At 37.1% G+C, this 17679-nt stretch overlaps 1 protein-coding gene across 4 annotated transcripts in view; it reads left to right on the forward strand.

Annotated features, from left to right (window-relative positions):
• The first annotated feature begins 5828 nt into the window (after positions 1 to 5828).
• KYNU (kynureninase) overlaps positions 5829 to 17679 on the forward strand; it is a 126093-nt gene continuing 114242 nt past the window's right edge. Inside the window, exons 1-2 of one of the 4 annotated variants that reach the window (XM_059166757.1) lie at positions 5829 to 6054; positions 16940 to 16980. The gene's annotated coding sequence lies outside the window, so the exon portion shown is untranslated. Of the gene's footprint in view, positions 6055 to 16641; positions 16728 to 16777; positions 16981 to 17679 lie in introns of those variants that run through there. The other 3 variants (XM_059166758.1, XM_059166760.1, XM_059166759.1) reach the window with 3 other exon arrangements.

A 17679-nucleotide genomic window follows, 5' to 3' on the forward strand; every position in this document is an offset into this window, starting at 1 on the left:
CCTCGCTCCTTCCCTCCTCCCTCCCTCCCTTCCTTCTTTCTTTCCGTCTTTCTGATATTTATTTATTTATTTATTTATGAGAGAGAAGGAGAGAGAGAGAGAGAGTCCGTAAGCATGGGAAGAGGCAGAGGTTGAGAGAGAGAGACTCTCAAGCAGGCCCCACACTCATAGCAGAACCCGACTCAGGGCTTGATCTCAGGGTCCTGAGATCATGACCTAAGCTGAAATCAAGAGAGGGACACATAACTGACTGAGCCACCTAGGTGGCCCCTCGTTTTTTGTTTTATCTATTTCCTATCCACCGAAATGTTTTTCATTTCTTATGATACCGGCTATGATTATTTTGTTTTCTCTTTTATTATATTATCTATTATTAATTGGGGGCTTATATTACATGGAAATCTTCTCTTTTATACATACACACACTTTATTTTATTCCCTTTCAAAGGTTCCTAATCCCAATTCCATTCCACTATAAGCATCTAGTCTTATTCAAAATTTACATTCTTCCCAAATCACTATCCATTACTTATTTACAATACTTTGGATTTTTGAATAATATATAGCCTATTTGGGTGTGTTTTATGCTCATAAACTGCATTAGGCAATACATCTTGCTATGTAATACATATTAGGAAAATTTTAGGATTCTGGCTTTTACTGAACATTTCATTTTTGATATCTATCTATGTTGATGTAGGCAAATCTTATTCTTTCTACTGTTAGTTTATCCCATCATACATGTATCACACATTTTCTTTAATTTCTTTTCCTTGACAGCATTTCTAAATCCTTGCCCTCTAAAGCATGCCAGAGATGGACATTGTCACATCTTTCTGTCAGTGTAGGAGCATTTCTGCAAGAAATAGACCAAATTTTCAGCTGGATGGGGAGAGATAGATCTTTACCCCTGGGGATGCTTAGATGTCCGGTTTTTGACTTAGCCAAGGTAAGGGCAGTAGAATATTTCATCTTTTGTTTAGGGTTTGAAACTCCCCTGACAACATGCAAGGTTAGCTTCTTTACTGATAGTTTGCCACTGGCCTAAGCATTTGGATGAGCCTGACTTGACTACTTACCACACCACTGAAAGCTTTTGGAGGAGTCTCTCCCAAAGATAACTCCTTCGTGCAGGTCTTGGCAGCTCAAGCCAGAGAATCAACCCACCCCCAGAGCACAGAGATTAGGCCCACAGGAGTTCATACTGTGGATATCTCTGAGATCTCTGATGCTTGCTTGCATTCGCTAAATAAAAGCCTCAAGTGGGTATATATTTTGGGTCTGGTGAGTTAGATCAAATATCTGAACTGGGAAAAACAATACAGATCTATCCCCAGGAGGGGAATAGATGATTCACAGAGTGTATCATTTGTTTAATTTCAATAAAACAAATGATACACTGTTTAGTTTCAATAAATTGCAGAAAGTTCTCTTTGTTGGCTTTACTAAACCAAAATGTCAAGGACTTTCTACTTTTCCTCATTCCCTCCAACTGTGGATGTCATCTGAAATTTTTAATTTCTATCAATATGATTGATATATAAAGGTATGTTAGCATGACTTCAGTGTGCACTTCTCTGAATCCGAAAGTGTTATATATAAAAATTTTATATTTATAAAAATATACTTTTATATTTATATATAACATACTTATAATTTAAATATATATAAATCATATATAATATATTAATACATCTTAAATCTATGTAATATATATAAAATACATATTTGTAAAGATATATAAATATGCTTTTAATTTATATATAAACAGAAAAAGAGATATATATTTTTTGAAAATGTAGGTACTTTTCAGGTTTTCTCTTTGTGAATTTATATTCTTTAATACCTTGCCGATTTTTTAAAATTGTGTGTGTGTGTTTTTTTTTTAAAGATTTTATTTTTTTGAGAGAGAAAGAGAGTGAGTGAGAGTATTAGAAAGGAGAAGGTCAGAGGGAGATCAGACTCCTTAAGGAGCTGGGAGTCCAATGCAAAATTCAACCCCAGGACTCCAGGATCATGACCTGAGCCAAAGGCAGTGACTTAACCAACTGAGCCACCCAGGCACCCCTCTTTTTTCTTGAGGAATTCCTTAAATATGCTTGATATTAATCTTTATCTAGTTTGTTACTTTTCTGTTGGCTGAATCTATTATACTTCTATTTCAATTCCCTCTTTCATAAAGTAGAAGTAGTAATAGTACCTCTAGCTCCTTTTTTTTCCTCTGAAGTTTAAATGAGATAATGCATGTAAAACACTAGTACAGCATTTACATTTGGCAAGAATTCAATGCATACTGGTTATCTATTAAGCTTTTTCAAATTAAGCTAATACTTTTGTTGTACCTAGATAAACATATAGACTTAGTTTTAAATTTAATTTTAATCTACACTTAAATTGAATGATTTCTTCTATATCATATTTAATCCAGGACTGAAGTCTCAAGCTAGGCACAGGAAGTTTAGAATATAGACTATAGTGACAAATGGAGGAGATGCAGCTGGGAAATCAGAAGCCATTACTCTGCACTTGAACTCATATTAGCTGGGCACTCCAACCTGTGTGAGCAGTGGACTCTGCCCTTCAAGCTGACCTGCCTTTCCACAGTAAGCTGACCTGCTGATGATGGAGGAACCCACATCTCTTCATTTGGGCACAGTTTTATCCATTGGATCCATATATTTGTATTTTCAAAACAGCAACACTTTCATCACCATTATTCTTGCCCCTAGTGTGTGGTTTATCATCCAACATGTCAAAATACTTTGAAAAAGGTATCATGTAATGCAAAGTCTAAGTTGTATCTGATCTCTTTATGAAGAAGAAGAAACCTAAAAAGGAAAGAATAAAATACACCAGAATGTCTTGATAGGAAATAGAATCATTCATAAAGTCATGAGGCAAAATATGTTTTCTAAAATTTATATTACAGATACTGGCAAACAAATAGATAAGGAAAACAATGGGTCACTTGGAATGTTCTAATAGGTGCATAAAGTTTTCTCTCAGTAGAAACTTTTCCTTTTAGTTACTAAACAAATTCTCCAAACATTGAAAATATTTCAGAAGTTCTCAGGAAATGATAATAAAGTAAACTGCTAGTATTTGATAAATTCCCACCCTCATGTCTTTTCTTGGCTCTTTCAATCAATACCTCTGTTCTTGGCCAGATTCCTTACCAGCAAGGAGTTCTGGGAGCATTTTATACTCACTTATCTAACTCAGATCTGTATAAGATGCATGCTGTCCTAAATTGTGTATGTGTAGCCTAGATTGATAAAAATATTTCATCCCTTCAAATTAGCTCCTGGAGTACTCTTTAAGCAGATGAAAGATGACATCAAGGCACAGAGGAAAACACTAAAATGTGAATTCCATTAGCAGAGACAGCCACAGGCAAGGGAGAAAGGATGTGGCTTCATGTGTGTATAGACTTTTCTCTGGAACTTTCTTTGACTTTCCTAAGCAAAATCATCATTACCTCTTCCTAATTCCACTGGATGTACTTTCAGAATACTTTAATTAATCTAATTATAATCACGTTCTCTGGAGATCTGTTAGATCACATGTATATATGAAATAACTACTTTTTTTGACAGCTTTCAGGCCAGCTATTGACTTTTATTATATTAATCAGTAAATTTCAATTACTTAATCAGGTTAATTACAGAGTGTTATAGACTTAGGGACTGTGCGTATGTTCAAGCTTTCCAAACTGGGCTGACCCTCTTATATAGTTCAATGACCAATATAGCTGTACTTTTATGGCGTTTGGATTATTAAGAAGCTCTTACCAGAAAACACGCCATTCTGTAAACCATATGTCGATATGTTCAAGTCTCAGAAATGTAATAGGGAGTGTACCCTTTATTGTATTGTGCTGTGATTGTATCATAATCAAGATGTAGAATGCAAGAAGCAGTAGTAATAGACGCACAGGTCACATCTCATAAGCCATGAGTGAAGAGATCTATTTGGAGGAGTGACAAAAGGAAAGGCTGCAAGACAGGAAGAGAACAGGTAAAGGAGAATGAGGACAGAGCTTGAACAGAGATCTGCAGTGTAAAAGAAATGCTAGAGCAGTCAATGTAGAGGCTGTCAGCAGAGAAGGCTGTTTGGATTTTCCTAATTGGCAGATCATTAGAGCTTTGCCCAAGACAGGACTCAGGAGCGAGTAGAAGTGGAAGTGAGACTTAAGGATAGCTTGCAGTTAATGAGACACATTAATGGCATTACTTGGCGCGCCTGGGTGGCTCAATCGGTTAAGTGTTGGACTCATGATTTTGGCTCAGGTCATGATCTCAGAATCAGGGGAATCAAGTCCCATGTAGGACTCCATACCAGTTGTGGACCTTGCAGAAGACTCTCTCTCTCTCTCTCCCTTTCCTGCCCCTTCTTCCTGCATGCATGTGTGTGCACACACTCACTCTCTCTTTCTCTCTCTCTCTCTCAATAAAAAGGCATTACTGTTCTGCTCTTCTCTTTAAAGTCAAGAGACCACTTCTTAGAAAATGGAGATGAAAACTCTTTCTTTAAAAAAACAGGTAATAGCTATAATTCTAAACCAGAGATTATGAAGAATAGCTGTTGAATACAGTAATGCTGCAGACCTTAGAAGTCTGGGAGCAGTAAGGACACTTATACATCTTGTGTTAGCCCTAAATGGAGTTCTCTTAAGGCAGGTGTCATAGTTCTATGGGAAACAATAAAGAATATTTTATCCAGAGCAGTAATTCTGGACAACCTGAAAGACTGAGGAGCAATCTCTACACTCCATTCCACTCTAAGTGTTGGAAAGAAACATAAGACAGGAAGAGAGAGGACATAGATCAGCCATTGTCATAAGAAGTCACAGTCAGTGGTACAGAGGAATGTGCAACAGCAATTGGCTTTACACACAAAAAGATCTAGCTAAATCATCTCACAACACAAAAAAAAAAAAAACCTTTGTCTCTTGGACCTACACTCTAAGCCATGCTGATTTATTGCTTCAACAACAACTAAAAGAATTGGACCACACTGGGTAGCTAAATCCCCTAGATCTCTTGGGTACCTGTTAGGCTTCTGAGCTACAAAAGGCTTTAATTCTCTTGGAACATAATCAGTCAGTTAAAATATCATGGGGATCATTATAAAATAGACAATAAAATCTGACTGGAGTATAAATGAAGGCCACAGAGTTTAAGAGAAAAGCTTGAGACAGTTTTTGGGAAAGTACAATCAAAAGAGAAAAGAACATTTCAAACAGAAGGAAGTAACTGTATAAGGGGAAAAACAGAGGTGGATGAGAGAGTTGCGGCAGTCAAATTTTCATAGTAAGTTTAGCAGGGCTGGCCATTAATGTGCTTTGGGAAAAGGGGCCAAAATGAGAACTCCAAGTCAGGCCAAGTCTTAAAGAGCCCTTTGTAAGCCATGACAGGCAGTGATGGTGGAAATGGGATGGAAGGAATGAATAGAGAGTAGTTGGTCAAAGGGCTTTATGCTTTCTGTAAAGCACCAATAGGATGATGATTCTGTCATTTTCATAGTCATACAGGTAAAATTAAAATAGGAAATAATTCCTCCTTCATATTTCTTCCTGCTGATGATTTTTGCTCTGTATTAGTGTCTTTTATTTAAATTTTAGGTTCTCCTACTTAGCTACCTATTGTGTTAGTAAAACATTAACCTACTATTGCATTCATTCTGTGTTAGGCAGTGAGTCCAAAAGTTCATTCTTACAACCACAGTAAAGATACAGGGCTCTTGTAGAAGGCAGATTAATAATTAATAATGATGACAAGGAATTACTTTTGTTCTGTGTCAGCTAATTGAAAGTTAGAAGTCAAACAATATATAAACTTTCCTAATGGAGGTAGGTCCTATGTAAACTGGGTAAGAGATGTAGCGACTCTACAAACTACTCCCTGGCTGATTTGGATCCCACAACATCCAGACCAAGAAGCCCTCTTGTCATGCAGAATAGCTTGGGGTGCTCTGATCAACACAGGGAAGGCTATGAAGATCTGACTTTTTCAAACGCCTTTTGAAGTCTTCTTAAAATGAAGCATCATAAAGGTGAGTATCTTAAACAAATGTTCTAGAGAATGCTGTATCAAGGCAACAGGTCCAGAGCAAGTTGATTACGGAATAGCTATCAAGGGGCAGCCAAAGTGAGAGAGGAGGAATTTGTAAGGGAGCAAGAATCACAATTATCTAACTATCTATTTATTTGTTTGTTTATCTATTACCATTTAACCAGTGTTGAGGAATTTATAGTATGTGTTAAAACATAATAGACTGCACAAGATTAAAAAATAAATAAGTAAATTGATCGATGTAATGAATAAATTATTGCACAGTAAATACAGAAGGAAGTTAGAACACAATGATGCAAACCAAAGGTCCCACGAAGACAGTAAGGTAGAGCAAAATGTTGATTTTATTCTCCCTAATACTCAAAGCAAAGAGTAGCACCTTTCCTTTTTTTTTCAACAACTGAGACCTGAATATTTCTTCTATGATTTCTCAAAGCAGAATCACATTTGATTTGAAGTAGAATATATATGAAGTAAAATTCATGTTTCTGCTTTTGTAACTTCCTCTTCCCCCAATTCACATGAAAGCAGAAAGTCAAATTGGAATTCTCTAAGAGTTAAATTCACTAAGAGCCAAAAGCAGTGAGGTTCAAGTGTACAGCCTGAGATAAAATCTAAACTTCTTGAAAAGCCACCCTGATGCCAAATGATTTACCATGTTCCTTTAAATGTCATTGAAACCTGAGGAGGCCTTCCCTTGCTCCAGGATTAAGTGTGTGTGTGGTGGGTTAAGAAGAATATATTTATCACCTCTTTCCTGAGTTCTTACTTCTACAAAATATTTCACTTTATAGACTATCTCATTCCACTAGAGGCTGTCTCTTTACCCAATCAAATCATGCTGAGCTAAACACCAAATCTAGTATTTTATTTCCTGGCTCTTTCCACAGTTTGGTGACTGTGGCCATTGCTGCTATGAACATGGAGGTACAGGTGGCCCTTCTTTTCACTACATATGTATCTTTGGGGTAAATACCCAGTAGTGCAATTGCAGGGTCATAGGGAAGCTCTATTTTTAATTTCTTAAGGAATCTCCACACTGTTTTCCAAAGTGGCGGCACCAACTTGCATTCCCACCAACAGTGTAAGAGGGTTCCCTTTCTCCACATCCTATCCAACACTTCTTGTTTACTGTCTTGTTAATTTTGGCCATGCTAACTGGTGTAAGGTGGTATCTCAATGTGGTTTTGATTTGAATCTCCCTGATGGCTAATGATGATGAACATTTTTTCATGTGTCTGTTAGCCATTTCTAAGTCTTCTTCGGAGAAGTGTCTGTTCATGTCTTCTGCCCATTTTTTGACATGATTATCTGCTTTGTGTGTGTTGAGTTTGAGGAGTTCTTTATTTGACCATTCTCTTACATCATATACAAAGATAAACTCAAAATGGATAAAAGACCTCAACATGAGGCAGGAATCTATCAAAATCCTAGAGGAGAACATAGGCAGTAACCTCTTTGACATCAGCCACAGCAACTTCTTTCAAGATATGTTTCAAGGCAAAGGAAACAAAAGGGAAAATGAACTTTTGGGACTTCATCAAGATCAAAAGCTTCTGCACAGCAAAGGAAACACTCTATAAAACAAAGAGGCAACCCACAGAATGGTAGAAGATATTCACAAACGACACTACAGACAAAAGGCTGATATCCACCAGTGAGAATCTTAACATAGTTACCATTTTTAAATGGTATACAAATTTTTCTTTCTATCTGCTCCATCCCAACTTAGCTATACTAACTTTACAGAATGAGCTGTTTAAGAGTAAATTTGTAGCATTTGTTTGACCTTTTTGCCTCTGTGCTCAGAGTATTGAGAGGGCAAAAATTTGCATACATCCCTTAAAGATGTGAAATCATTTTCTGGTCACTAATTTGACTTTTTTTGCCTCATTCAGTGGAAATGGTAGTGTCAAGCTGAAATACTTCAGGTGTTTGCCCTTTGAAAAACTGATAGATCATGTCATATTTAAACAATAAGGTAAACATTCTCTTGTGTTGAAGATACATATACTTGTATACATAAACACATACACATATTTATTTATTATATAAGCATATTTATATATGTAAATATACTTACGTACATATTCACATATTTAGATATTAAAATAGTATTTTCTTTTTAATTATTAAATTAAAATTAAATATTAAAAGGTTAAAATAATATTTTAAAAATTAAAAAAGAAAAATCAGTAAGGATTGGGCAAATCCTAAAATTTATTTATTTATTTGTTTTAAATATTTTATTGTCTTATTTGACAGAGAGAGAGATCACAAGTAGGCAGAGAAGCAGGCAGAGAGAGGGGGGAAGCAGGCCTCCCGCTGAGCAGAGAGCCTGATGCAGAGTTCCATCCTGGGACCCTGGGATTGTGACCCAAGCTGAAGGCAATGGCTTAACTCACTGAGCCACCCGGCACCCCAAATCCTAAAATATAAAACAAACCAAAACAATAAATTGAACTGTATTTTATAGATGTAAAAAACCACCCTGAATGGGGAAATGTTAGAACTAATCTAAATAACTTTTTCCAGTACTGTGTGACTGGAGGCATTGATACCTGGCTGCAATAAGCTTATCTAGAGAACAGATTGTTTTCTTGATTTTCCTCTCTAAAAGCCCCTTGGAGGAATGGCTGATTGCAGGGCTGATGCTGGAAAAATCCAAGATTAGCCTGGAACATCTTATGCTACAAAGTAAGCAAGTGCTCAAAAACAACATGATGGTGACATGTCAGAAGGACATAAGAACCATGTTGAAGGAGCTCCCACTGGCTAATGAGAGACAATTTGAGCAACTAAATTATCCCAATGATGGAAAAAACTAACCTGGTGTGCTTCCTAATGAAATTCCCTGAGAAAGTCTTAATGTCACTAATGAAGCATTCTTGCCAAAAATTCAGAACCTAGGTCAAATCATGTGGAAATGGCAGATAATCTTAAATTGAGGAATATTCTATAGCATAACTATTTTCTGCACTTCAAAATTATTGGTATTTTATATGACAAAGACAATCAACAAGCCTATAGAAATATGCTCAACATCACTAATCATTAGAGAAATGCACATAAAAATGGAGGTTCCCCAAGAAATTAGAAATAGAACTACTGCATGATCCAACAATCCCATTTGTGGGTATATATCCAAAAGAACTAAAAGCAGAGTGTTGAAGAAATATTCACACACCACGTTTATAATAGCATATTCTCAACAGTTGAAAGATGGAAACAACCCAATATCCGTCAGTAGATGAATGGATAAAATATAATGTAGACATACAATAGAATATTATTCAGCCATACAAAAAAAGGAAATCCTATCACATGCTACAACATAGATGAAACTTTAGGACATTATGGTACATAAAATAAGCCAGTTAAAAAAGAATATTGTATGATTCCACTCATATGAGGTATCTGAAGTAGTCAGAATCATAACAGGAAGTAGAACGGTGATGGTCAGGTGCTTGGGGAAGGTCGAAAGGGGAGTTGTTCAATTAATATACAGTTTAAAGATTACAATATGAAGAATTTTTGGAGAATGGTTCAACAACAATATGATATACTTAACATTACTGAACTGTGCATTTAAAAGAGGTTGGGATGATAAAGTTTATGTTATGTGTTTTTGTCACACACAAACAAACACCAAAAAAATGAAAAAGAAAAATGCTATAAGGACAGGAAAAAAAAAAAAAACAACTGTTCAAGAGAGACAAGGCAGTTAAATTTACTGCATAATCTTGGATTTGATGCTGCACTTCAAGAGACAGTTACAAGGGACATTCTTATGCCCAACTGGAAAAAAAAATTGAATAATATTTGTTTACTAGATAATAGTATTATATTAATGTTGAATATCCTGGTATTGATAACCTAGTGAGGTTATGTAAATGAATATCCTTGTTCTTTGAAAGTCACACTTAGGAAGTTTTAGGGATAAGGGGATATGATATTTCAATGTAGTCTTAAATGATTCAAGAAAAGACATACATTATGTGTATTGGGAGTGTGTGGGTTTATTCATGAGAGAGAAAAACCAAATGTGTCAAAATGTGAAATTGGTGAAACCTGGTAGAGGATATACAAAATTCTTTGTAGTGTTTTTGCAACTTTTCTATAGGGGTAAAATTATTTCAAAATAAAAATTAAAAATATCAAATCAATAAGATATGGTAAATTGATAAATCTTCAAAGATCTATTAAATCTTCAAAAATTTAACATATTTTATATATCATACATAGTCAAACCAAATAGATCAAATTAATTAGCTGCATAAAGTATCTAATAACCCACCAGCAAGCCTGTGTCTAGGGATTGTGTGAAAACTGTCTGTACCTAGCTTTGATACTTATAATTTTCTTCTTGTTTAAATATAGAGAAAAAACTAAATTATGTGTTAATTACAAGTCTTCATGTAAATAATCAGGTATCTGGGCAAATTGACATGCAAACACATATTAATAGAGAACTATTAAAATTCCCTTGCCGAGACATAACATATGAATTGCCTTAAATACCTCTGTGAATTTAACAATGAAATTTGATGTAGGGGAAAGTAAATAGGTTACAGGAATTTTAGTTTCTAAATGTATTTTAATCACCAACTAGCAAAATAGCATTTGCTTATAATACTATGTATAGAGGTTGGGAAAGTCCCTGCCCCTTACTGGGAAATTTTTCTAATAGAATATATACCTCACAGGAAGGAGAAAATAGATTATTTGTATATAGCTTAGTGATTTATTCGCACATTAATGTGTTTTGCTTTCCTTGCTATGGAAGTTGGGGTGGGGGAGAGGGGAGAAGAAAAGAGAGGAGGGATAGGAGAAGTAGGGAGGAGAGGGAAGAAGAGAGATGAAGAGAAGGCAGGAGAGAGGGACGGGGCGGGCGGGGGGGGGGACCAGGAAGAGAGGAGTGAGGAAGGATATTTTGGAAGAAAGTCAGTCAGGGACTGCCCCCCAACCCCACCCCAAGAGAAAACCACTGTTAAAAGAATTTTACATCACCCTGGAAGGAGCCTCCATCCTTTCCCAAGTGTCCAAAACCTGGTTGGATGACAGGGCATTGGATGGAGGAATAATCAGATTAAAAACAGCCTGTCTGCTTTATGCTCAAGCTGACCACTTCATTGGCTTCCCCGCTGCACTGGGAAGCCTGCTTTTCCCTCTCCCTTGTGTTTCCTCCCTCGCTGTGTGTCTCTCTCTGTCAAATAAATAAATAAAATCTTTAAAAGTAATAATACATAAATAAAAACAGCCTGCCAACAAGCCCATAAAAACCCCTCGATCTAAATACCAAATCATCAACCCTCTCAGATCCACTCCCTGTGTGGGAGCTTTGTACTATCAACTTCACTTTACTCTCCCTCCGTCAACCTCCCTTGGCTGCCTTCACTCTGTCTGGTCTACCTCTTCATTCTTGGAAGTAGCATGACATGACCGAGAATCACAAAGGAAAATAAATCCTGTAACAGGAGAGAAAGGGGGAGGGAATGAGAAGGGGGAGGGAAGGCCAATGGAGGCAAAAGGAAGGGGGGAGAGAAGGTGAGGTAAAGGTAGGGAAGGGAGGAATAGGAGAGAGGAAATGGAGAGAGAAGAGCAGAGGGGAGTTTTAAGTGCGTTCTGCTCTTTATATTTTTCTCTCCCCTGTAAATGAGATTCTGCCTTCCTTGGCTTCAGAATAGAAATTACTTGGTAAGAACATCCCGACAGGGCTTTTTAAAAAGATTATGTTATGTTATATTGGTTATCCCCACTTGGAAGGGCAAAGAATGTTTGGGTGGGCAGGGGGGTGGGGGGGAAGAAGAGAGGCAGAGGGGATAAGAGAGAGGAAGCTAACATGTTCCTCTCAGGGTATTTTGTTACACTTAAAACATCCAGGAAAGGAGAGTCCCAATGACTCATTAAATCTCCCTCTGTAGATGTGAAACATTCTTATTTAATTTATAATATAGATTAATTAGAAAGTTTCTGTATCCTAAAGAGAAGGAAAAAAATAATTCTTCCTCTATCCCTCTGGGTTCATCTGTGGAACCCTTATAATAAAAGAGAGATTAACAAGAGAAAAACAAGTTTATTAACATGAATACCTCAGGTGTACTTGGGAGGTACCCAGGGAAAAGTGAGTAACTCCCATAGATGGCTTGGATTCAGACTTAAATACCATCTTAAAAGGAAAAGGGGAAAAGAGATGTCGGCCTCTTAAAGGGGAGTGAAGGACTATCAGGAAAGATATGGGCCCTTAAAAGTGTAGGTAAGAGATACAATAGTGACAAAGTTAGTCTGCGTGTGGTGTTGACTTCTTAGTCCCCTCCCTGAGACAAGAGCCCATCTTCCAGGGTTGAGGAAACTCCCAGAGAAGGAACTGACAGCTGAATCCTTTTTGAAGGATCTGTCCTCAGGCAGATAGGGGAGTTCGGAGAGATCCTCTTTAAGTTCCTGCAGCTCAAGATAATCAATATACCACAGTGACATATGTTGTGGTGGCAAGTTCTGAATTCTCGCAGTCACATTTTGGAGGAGTGCATTCTGCTGTCCTTCAATGCCTAAATTTGTAACTGCAGGCTTTTATCAGTTTTTTCCCCAATGTGGTCCGTGAGGTTGAGGTCTTCTTTCGTTTCTCAGAACACTTACTAATAATAAGACCTGGATTGGCCACCAAGCAGCTCTGTGTTCAGTCTCATCACCCATTTCTACTCATGGAGCACTTAGCATTAGAGTGTCATAGTTGGATGTGTAGCCTAGGATTCTTACAGAAACAATTTGCCGCGCTGACTTTAATTTGGTAAATAATACAGTAAACCCCCATGGAAGTCCACTATTTGCCTGGCACTGGTTTAGCTATGGTAAATAAGCCCTGAAAAATAAGGAAAATTTAAGGATGACCCCTGAAGCGGGAGAGCTAGTTTCTTGTCTCACAGAATCCAAGGATGAATCTTGCAGACAAAGGCGTGAATAAAGCCATAGAAGTTTATTAAGCAAGGATACAAACAAAAAGCTCTCAGGAGTGAGGGGTTCCCAACAAGGTGGCCAACGTGGGCCTCCAGGGACAGTCTTTCACTTAGAACTGACCAGGGAGCTTGTGGCCTTATCTTTCTTGTGATGTCTTGGTTTGAGTAAAGACTGGTGATTACATCTTTAATGGCTGACATCGTTTTTAGGCACAGGTCATTATTGTAAAAAAGACACTCCCCTCCTTCCGCCCCTCCCCACCACACACACGCTGAGGGCAAGGTGGTCTGGTTTGTTCCCTTATCTCTGTTTTCCTTACACGTCCACGTTTTGGGGATTTTTGTGAGCCTGGTCATGGAGCCCCCTATTTCTCCCTACCTAGCCCTACTTGCCCTTTACACACCTTTAGGAAGATAAGAATTTCCCTCATATCCCGAATCATCAATTTTGGCAGAAAGACGGAAACATTTTTGAAAAAAGTAACTAATTAAACAGATATTTATTTAGCTGTAATTTATGGACAAGTTGCTAAGGAGGGTAAAATCAAAGCCTCTACCTTCTAGATATTTACCGTGCTATAAGCAAGAGGATATGTGGAAATTAATAAGTCAACAGAATTAACACAACAGTTTATCCTGGCAACAACGTATTTCTTCTTCTTTCCAAAAAAAGAAGAAATGGAAGCTCAATCTATTTTCTTTTCCCTCTATGTCTGGCTCTTCAGTGAACCTAGTTTTTATCACTCCTTCCATAGTTTGCTTTTTCACAATTCTTTTATATTTTCAGGGCAGGATATTTCTGGCATTTAGCTTTGTGCCTGTTGCAAAGAATATGCTTAATACTTTTTTTTTTCTTAATGAATGAAGTGTTAAAAACAAGAGACTAGACCCATAATGTAGTCACTTACACTAACCCCATACCACATGGAGATTTAATTATAGTTTTGGATCCCCCCCATCCCAAATGGAATCTTAAACCATTCAATCAGGAATTATCTATCAGCAGTAATTAAATAATCCACCTGAAAACCCAAGCCATGCCCTAAGGGAAAGTGACCCTGTCATAACTAATCTGCCTTTTTAATCTAGTGTAACATCTTTGTTCCAGTTTCTTTCTTCCTATGCATCTGTCATTTTGTACAGCTCCTGGGAGCTCCTTTCTTTCTGCTAGGTTGGGTGCAGCCTGATTCATGAACTGTTGAATAAAGCCAGTAAGATCTTTAAAATTTGCTTAGTTGAATTTTGGTTTTTAGTAGAAGGTAACAAATTAAAAAAGAGATTGACAAAACATAAGGGACAAGAATGTAGCTTAGAGCTCTAAGCAAATTCCTTAACAGTGGTGTTAAAGAAGCAAAATTCAACAGAGTAAGTTTGAAGATCTGATTCGATTTATTAAAGGACTCATGAATTGGGCAGCGTCTCATCTTGCAAGTAGGGGGCATCTTTTTATAGGAAGGAGAGAGGGGCTAGAAAGTTTCCAGCAAAAGAAAAGAAAGGATTGTTTCAAGCAAGACCACTTTCCCCTTATGGGGAAAGACAGGGGATCTTATCATAGGGCTGATTAATATTCAGATGGAATGGTTTCTAACACTACCATCAGAAGATTTTAGAAAAAGCAATATGACCTTGATAGGTCAGTCTGTAGCTCTATTTCTGTCTCTGTATCCACAGTCAGTAGTTGATTCTTCACCAAAAACAACACATACTCCAGGCCAGGCTCACTTCCTGGATATTGGAATTGGTCAAATCTTCCAAAAGTTCTTAAGCCCAAGAAATAAAACAGAAAAAAAAAAAGTGGAAATTTTGAGACACCCAGACCAGATTCAAAGTTAATATCCTTAATAAAATCCTTCCTTATCCTTAATAAAATAAGGATACACTACTCACTTTGTAGGATTACTGTAAAAGTAGGATTGAGGAAATGAAATATATTTTCTTTTCTTTGTGCAATTACTTGTATTAAATTAATTTCATATGTTTTATCCCCCTCTTTTGGAGACTGGAGGGTAATACTCTTTGTCTGATTAATGTAAGGAGAAAAAAAGAATGTGTCATTTACTAACTTATGTGTCTTGTTATTCTAGCTTTCTACACACCTTGCTTTCTATTTTAGTAATTTTGTTAGAAAGGCAATTTTAGGTCCATTTGATAGATGGGATACTGAGCTTCAAAAAGGGTGGGTAAATTATACTGAGTTATACAGTAGACACATGGTAGAGATGATTCAATCAAACAATGCTTTACTTGGTATGTTTTAGATGCTCAAAAAGGCATAGGCATGCATACCAAAGGGATTCAATTATTCAGGCCCAGTATATATCTTTATTATTTTTTTTTCATTTTTAAAAATTTTAATCTCAGTAGAGTGAGCATATAGTGTTATCTTAGTTTCAGGTGTACAGTAGAGTGATTCAGCAATTCTGCTCATCATGATAAGTGAACTCTTTTAATCCCCTGCACCTATTCCATCCATGTCCCCCCCACCCCACTAACCATCCATTTGTTCTCTACAGTTAAGAGTGTTTTGGGGGTGCCTGGGTGGCTCAGTCATTAAGCATCCAACTCTTGATCTCAGCTCAAGTCTTAATCTCAGGGTTTAGAGTTCAAGCCCTGTGCTGAGCTCCATACTGGGTGTGGAGTCTACTTAAAACAACAACAACAACAAAAAAAAAAAAACGTGTTTTTGGTTTGTCTTTTTTTTTTTCTTCCCTTTTTTTTTTTTTTTTTTTTTTTAAGAAATAGTGTACATTCGATCATTTGATGGGGAGGTGAGGTTGGGGGGTCAGAAGCAGAGAGAGAGAACCTTAAGATGGCTCCCTGCCCAGTGCAGAGCCCAGCACAGGCCTCCATCTCATGCCCCTAGGATCATGACCAAAGCCAAACTCAAGAGTCAGAAGCTTAACTGACCAAGCCACCTAGGCACCCTTATTTGTTTCTTAAATTGCACATATGAGTATTTGTCTTTCTCTGACTGGTTATTTTACTTTGCATTATATTTTCTAGATCGATCCATCCATGTTTTTGCAAACCAGTCTCTATCTTTTGTCCTCTGAAACTCTTTTCTCTTTGATTTTATACCTAAAAGGGTATTTACCCAAAGACCCAAACTCGGGGATAAGCATAAAGAGATAACAGAGGTAGAACAATAGACAGGAAGTCTTAAAGGGATAATTTGCATTTATGAAGTTTTCCAGGCTATTTCCACTTTATCTTCAAACTCTCTTTCTTCCTTGATTGTCTTATTAAATGACTAGATTAATAATCTAGAAGTTTTTAAAAAGTACCTGTTGAGCAATAAAGTATATTCTAGAATTGAGAACCTATATGAAAACTGCTGACTAAAATGTTCATCTGTTAAATGTCTAACTGCCTGTGGACTAGAAACTCACAGTGCATGTGACCACGGGGCATAGCCTCAAAATCCAAGTTTACCTTATTCCTGGAATTGTGAAAGAACTTCTCTGTATTCCTTAGAGCATTCCAGAGCCCAAAGCAAGAAGGAATGCAAATTTCGGAAACCAAGCTGTTGGGCAAACTCATTGGTTCAGCTCAAACACAAACAAGGTTATGGTATATAGTTGGTGGGAACTTCACAGGAGATAGCTCTCGTTCCCAAAGTTCCAAGTGTTGGAAGGCAGAGTCTGAAGGGCAGAGCTGCTTAGGGGACTGCACAGTAAAGAAGCACCACCTCTTTGAAAGAGTAAGAGCAGTATTTTGCTGAATGTTTGACAGTGACTGGAGTTCACTATCAGTTTAGAAAGAGGGGAGGAGCTAAAGTTAGCTCAAAAATTGCCCACAGGATAGAATCTGAGCAGAAGTCCCCTGAATTTCTCACCCTGAGTTCTGACCTGTAAGTTTTCCAGGAAAACTTGAGAGATTTTTTTTTTCTTTCTTCTTCTTTTTTTTAAATAGGAGACTGGGAACTGTGGACCCTATCATCGGAATCCTAGCCGGTAAGCACAAGACGCTGATAATACACTCTGTACATAGATACATAGTCACTGATTTTTCCAAGGGAAAATTCTCTCTGCTAGAACCTTTGTACAATGTTTTAGATGTTTCTTTTGCCAATTTCTTCTCTTTTTATTTCTCCAGATTATCTTTATAGAAATGGCACAATCCTCTAATGCACAAACTCCCACACTTTAAAGTGCTGGGTGAAATAGAGATCTTCACCAGTGTATTGCCATCAGTAGTACTGTGCAATTCATTTAGTAAAAGGGGATTATATTTGACTAATTGAAGTTAATTCTGTAGTTGAGTTTAAATGGTAAGATTGGATGATTTTCAGGTCTTTTAATAAGTATCAGGTCCTATGTTTTCTGGAAATTCCATTTGTCTTATGGTGCTCTGAGTCATATTCAGTACTTATTTGGAGAAGTGAAAGATGTCTATGAGCCAGGTTTCTTCCCCTTTCATTTTATGAAATATTTGCCTAAGAAAGGAGAGTTAATAACACTTTTACTGCATGGCTAAAAAGAGTTCTTTTTCTTTCCTGCTTTTGTTTTGAGGAGGGTGGGGTGTTTTTTAGGTAGTAACATTACAGCAAATGTGTTGGTCTTATTAATGTGATGCTGAACATGACATATGCGGTGTCAACAGTGAACAATGATACATTTAAAGAGTACTGCTTTGTGCACGTGTATTTAAAT

Source organism: Mustela lutreola, chromosome 3, assembly GCF_030435805.1.
Source record: "Mustela lutreola isolate mMusLut2 chromosome 3, mMusLut2.pri, whole genome shotgun sequence".
Lineage (NCBI taxonomy): Eukaryota > Metazoa > Chordata > Mammalia > Carnivora > Mustelidae > Mustela > Mustela lutreola.